Raw genomic sequence first — 6,000 nt, forward strand, 5'->3', positions numbered from 1 at the left:
CTATGGACACTACAAGTTCTCGAGAAATTCATCCAAAAGCACAATAGGTCCAAATTCTTAGTAGGTTAATCTGTTCAGTGATTAGATCAGATTCACTGGAAAAGTTAAAATGTCATGTGTGTCAAGTCAGTTAATCTTCGCCGACAGTGGCGTACCAACTATTTCTCGAGTGCGGGGGGGGGGGGGGGGGGGGGGGGGGGGGCAAACCGCGAAACAATCTTATATATCTATATATATATTGCGATTTACTATTACAATAAGCGAGAGAGCCTGGCCATGCGTCTGTCAGTTATTTTTATGTATAACAGACGTATGCTTGTTTGTCAATCACACATGGTGAACAATGGGGGCCCGAAAAATTATTTGAATTAACATTTATTTCTTCCAACTACATAAAATATCAAGACGACGCAGGGGGAAAAGGCAATTAGTGCCTCACAGAGGTCCCGGATCCCGCCCAGTAGCAACAGTACAGCGCACATAAAAAATGCATATTTGCTACAAACAATTTTAATAACTAAACAAACAAGTGCACTTGGTGTTTAACTCTACGGCAGAAATGTATCACTAGTTTAGGTAATAGTATTGTCGAGGTTATACTCAACGAAGTGCAATCAACAAAAATTACGTGCAATATTCACAAAAAAAAAAAGAAGACCACAAATGTGGGCGACCTTGGAGAATTACAACCCGACTTCCAGCGAAGCTCTGTCTTTTGAACAGTTGCAATGAAACCTTCAATTTCTTGTAATTATATCGCATACATTAAAATGTTGCCCGTATACGCCTGTTCCGTTTGAAACCTTGCCCGCATGTAATGCTTTGGAGCACTGCTTGTTGGGATATATTAAAAAGCCAGTAATTCATCAACACGCATGTTACTTCGCAATAGCATTTACCATGGTGTCCTCCCTCCCTCTCTCCCTGACCCCCCCCCCCCCCCACTCAATTTCCGCTAGATTTGATATAGGTTGAGTTAACAGTTTTCCCAGGCCAACGAGATAAATATTCTTTGTTCGCAAAACACATTCATAAAGTTCCGGATCGCTTGCATGCGTAATTTACTGCAAATGTCATAATTATACCCTGTCTTTCAATTTTACCTACATTTTGCCTATAACGCTTCCTTTATTTTCGCCAAATAGAAACAAAATGGCTTGTTTAGTTCACCGACGACATCGCTGAAACCAAGTCGGAACGTGTTATGACGCCTGAAGATAGGGAAAGAAAAACGACGGCTCAGTAATTGTTTGCAACGCTTCTAATTTGACCAGGAACGCCTAAAGTTTGTCGCACATTGGCAGTTACCATGTCCCCCCTCCCCTTTCCATAAAATATAAACCTGTTATAGCCTACAGATATGTCGGGACACTGGGAGGCACAGCTGATAGCTGTCATATTACACGCTCTAACACTTGAATAAGAATATTTTTACAAAGGCTATGTTTGCAATCCAACTGCATTTAACTTTGCACAGAGAGTTTCCATAGCGTACCAGCAATTTTCACTAAATTTGGTTTTCGTGGCTTTTATAGTTCTGCCAGGGCAGCGGGCTAAATTCTTCCCCGCTCTTTTGACACGCTCGTAACACTCTAGAGTGCTTGCATAAGTATTTGTCACGAAATCCCCAATTGCCCATCTAGTTGGAACTTTACCTACACACCACCTATTAACCGGTCCTTACAGTCATTAAACATGAAGCCGCCTTTTTTAGTTCATTGATGACACCAGGTAAGGCTAATGTATCACGCATGAAAAAGTAAAAAGAAGAAAGATGAGGACTCAATAATTATTCGTAACGCTTTTAAATAAGCCAAAAACCTTGAAACTACGCGGTACATTGCACTTAAATGCTACTAATTCATTCAAAGTATAAAATATCTGAAACGCAGAGTTGCCTTGGCACATTTTGAAACCTACCTATAATAGCGGCAGCGTGATACATTAGAACATTTGCTTACACTTTTTTTAAAGCTGTATTTGATAAAAACGCCTTTACCATCGCACAAACTGTGCGTATTCTTCCCCATATGTTCGCAAAATTTGACCTCAGTTGTAGTTGTAGCTATGCCAGCGCAGCCGTCTAAGTTTTACAGCGCTCGCAAAACAGACAAATAACGCTATGTGACCACTTGTATACGTATTCTATTGGAAAATACACTTTTAACCGACCCATTTGGAACATTGCCTACACAATACCCATACCACGCCCCTAATTTTCCCCAAATATAAACAAGATGTCTTCTTTAGCTCACCGAGTACACCGAGAAACAAACTACGAATCTCGTATGATGCGCGGAAACACGTGGAAAACGACAGGTTAGTATATTATTTGCAACACTTGTATTTAAAGCAGGAAAGTTAAAGTTTCTCAACGCATTGCGCTTAAACGTCTGTCTATTTTCACGGAATTTCGACCGTATCTCGTGCTGTTGTGTTAGGAGTCTGGGAAACATTTCGATTAGCGGCAGTATGGCACCCTGGAACGCTTCAATGAGTAACTTTCTACAAAGGCTGCAATGAACCTACACATAATAAACATTTATCACGCGTCACTCAGAACATTGTTTCGTACTTGGAATAAATAAAAAAACACCGTGCCCCGCATAGTTTACCGAGGGTACCGGGAGAAACTACTGAATGGTGTGTATAACGCTTAAAAGTAGGGAGAAAGCGACTACTCAGTAATTTTTTCCAGAGCACAAAGCAACCTACACAGTGCAAACTTTCAGTACACGTCAATAAAAAGTGGCCCTCATTTCTTTTTCAAAATATAGAATATCTGCTGTTCTTGCTCTTGCCGGGGAAAAAATAACAGTGTAGCCTTATTTAGAAACCGCCTGCAAATGAAATCGAAAGAGTCGGAAGTGGCACATGCCTTAATAAAAAAATCAAGTCACTGGTATTGAACTGGCTCTGCATGCTCGACCAAAGGTCATTTTCACAAAAATATCTGCGATAAGTCATGATTACACAATGAAATTCGACAGTTATGCCTGTAAGAGGTTTCATTAGATTTTTGATGGTGATAAGATACTCAGACTTCACAGCTATGCAGACTATCGCTGGACAGAGATTAAGTAGTTCCAGCATTTGATAATCCAACGATTTTATGATGTAAGCACACCAGTTGTTGGCTGCGGCTGATTGTAATATTTCATCCAGACCGCCCCCTCGCCCGCAGATAAGTATATCAAGCTGATTGAGTTTTCAAATGCGAATATAGCGGTCCCAAAAAACTGGGCATGATGCAAGTAGCGCAACCTGACATTTGTTAGGGCGGACCTGCCCAACGCAAAACCATCCTCTCCTCCTTTCTGGGGTTTTACGTGCCAAAACCAGTTCTGATTATGAGGCACGCCGTAGTGGAGGGCTCCGGATTAATTTTGACCACCTGGGGTTCTTTAACGTGCACTACAACGCAAGCACACGAGCGTTTTTGCATTCCGCCTCCATCGAAATGCGGCCGCCGCGGCCGGGATTCGATCCCGCAACCTCGTGCTCAGCAGCGCAACGCTAACTGAGCAACCACGGCGGGTCCCATCTCCGCAACGCGAGCGTGTATGACAAATCCCGCGCTCGTCGTCCGCTACAGGCGTGTACCCGCGAATGTACAAAAGACAATTCTCGCTGCCCAAGCACGATATACGTAGTAAAGAAAAACATAACTTACGTGGTCACTCTATTGAGAAAGAAAATTTAGCTTCAGTTGTAGTTTTGTTGGACATTCCAGCGTGCAGCCGAAAGTGCCCACCTTCCAAAGCGAGGGGGGGGGGGGGGAAGGGGGGGCAAGTGCCCCCCTTCCCCCCCCCCCCCCCCCCCGTTAGATCCGCCTATGTTCGCCGATGAAGATTACGCATACCAATGTGGAATAAACTGTCAATTGGAACGGAATGTCATTAGTGTTAGCGTTCGTTCTGATGTCTATGATCAACTAGTCAAGCAACACTCTCCTGCAACGTAATGTGTGCTTTAGCTGCGTAGTTAGTCGTTACACGTAACGCAACCACTAATCGTCCCATATAAAACTCACCATTGGTTCCTCTTACCCGACTACCCTCCATCCTCTATCGAGAACTGTGTACAAGATAAGAGGAAGCATCCGGCACACCTGATGGCACGACAATGGACTTGAACCTGGGTCTCTAAAAATTTAAATAAAGTTTATATCACGCTCTCCATCAGGCGCATAGTCGACAACTTCGAATAATTAAACGCAGAAGCACTATGCACTCTATATAGAGAATAAATTCGTTTACTGCTATGCAGCCGTTCACGACTTGGGTTTTGGCGACAAATACGGCAGAGTAATATTGAAAGGACGATAAAAGCACATTCTTAGGCGGTCGACATTTTGTAAAAAGCCCAGCGTTAAATAAATTGCCCCTCATTATGCTCACAACTCAGGGCAGAAATTGCGGAACTGAGGAAAGAGAGGGAGACATGTTCCCTCCCTCCGCCCGCGCCTTCTCCACTTCCATCCCCAGCAGTCGTTGCTGACGAGGTTACTAACGCGGAGGTTCCTATGGATGCCCAGTCAGACACTAGAGCCACTAAAAAGAGGGCACTTGACAAGCAGGCAAGGAGCGAGGAAGCTGATTTCTGCACTCAGTTCAAGGACAGTCTAGCCGAAGTCAAAGACGTGCTCAAGCAATTAACTAAAGCGGTAGCGTCTCTTAACACTAGGATGGCCAAATTGAAGAAGGACGTGGTAAAGATCCAGACGGACAATGCAAAACCACAGATTAGGAGGTTAGTTAAGAGCAAGGCGACCTCCATGTCGACGCCTGGTAATAAATCGCAGGTTAAGGTAGTTGCCATTTCCGGCGATGGCTGCGAAATGTAACGTTGAAAATTTCTCGATCTGGCAGTGGAACTGCTGGGGTTTCCTTCAGAAAAGGGCGGTCCTTCAGCAGTTTCTCAGATCACAGGTCGATAAGCCACACGTCATTCTATTGCAAGAGACACTCACAGATAGAGTCACCCTTCCAGGGTACACATCTCACGTTGCCAAGAGTGCGGAAGGCAGGGGCATCTGTACACTGGTAGCCAAAAAATACACATTCATAGAACACGATCTACACATGGGGCGCAGCACAATAGAACACTCCTTTGTCGAAATTATTCCAAGTGGTGGCCTTAGAAACAGTTTCTTTCTACTCCACATCTATAGTTCGCCTAGGGGTAGGCATCACCGATTCCATGCAATTATTCCTAAAGCGGTCTCCATGGCACGGAAAGAGAGGGCACCCATCGTGGTGGCCGGGGACTTTAATGCACCACATCACGCGTGGGGTTACCCTCGTACCGAGCCCAAGGGGGCCGACCTCTGGCAAACGGCTTCAGATCTCAATCTTACGTTGGTCACGGATCCCGCTTTTCCTACCAGAACAGGCAATTCATGCTCGCGTGATTCCACTCCGGATCTCACTTTTATGGGCTCCGAGGGGGAAGTTTCGTGGGTTAATCTCGGCATTGATTTGGGCAGTGATCACTGAATACTCAGCACGACTATCAAATTACAAGGCAAACCCCCCAAAACATTCACTTTCACAGATTGGGATCTCTTTCGTAAAATGAGATCGGAGAGAGTTGGCGGCGAAGGCCTGTCCGACTTTGACGGATGGCTATCCCAGGCCATCTGCGACATCGAAACGGCCACCAAGTCCATCCAAACGAACCTTGTGGTAGACAAAATAGATAGCAAGTTAGCTCATCTCATAGAGGCCAAAGAGTCTCTACTTTCCAGGTGGAAAACCCAAAAACTTAATCGGAGGCTTCGCAAACGCATCGCGGAATTGAACTGAGAGATTGCCGAATACTGCCAAACGCTAGAGAGAGAGAGAGATAAAACTTTATTGTGTCCATGATGGGGTCTGGGGGCGGCCGGGGTTGGGAGACTAACCCCCAGGCCTCCCCTTCCTGAGACGGCGGCCAGCCCTTGCTTTCTGGTGGCGTCTTCGGCCATCCGGACGGCCCAGAGCTGCTCTTCTGGGTCCA

This window comes from Dermacentor silvarum, chromosome 1 (assembly GCF_013339745.2).
Source record: "Dermacentor silvarum isolate Dsil-2018 chromosome 1, BIME_Dsil_1.4, whole genome shotgun sequence".
Taxonomy (NCBI): domain Eukaryota; kingdom Metazoa; phylum Arthropoda; class Arachnida; order Ixodida; family Ixodidae; genus Dermacentor; species Dermacentor silvarum.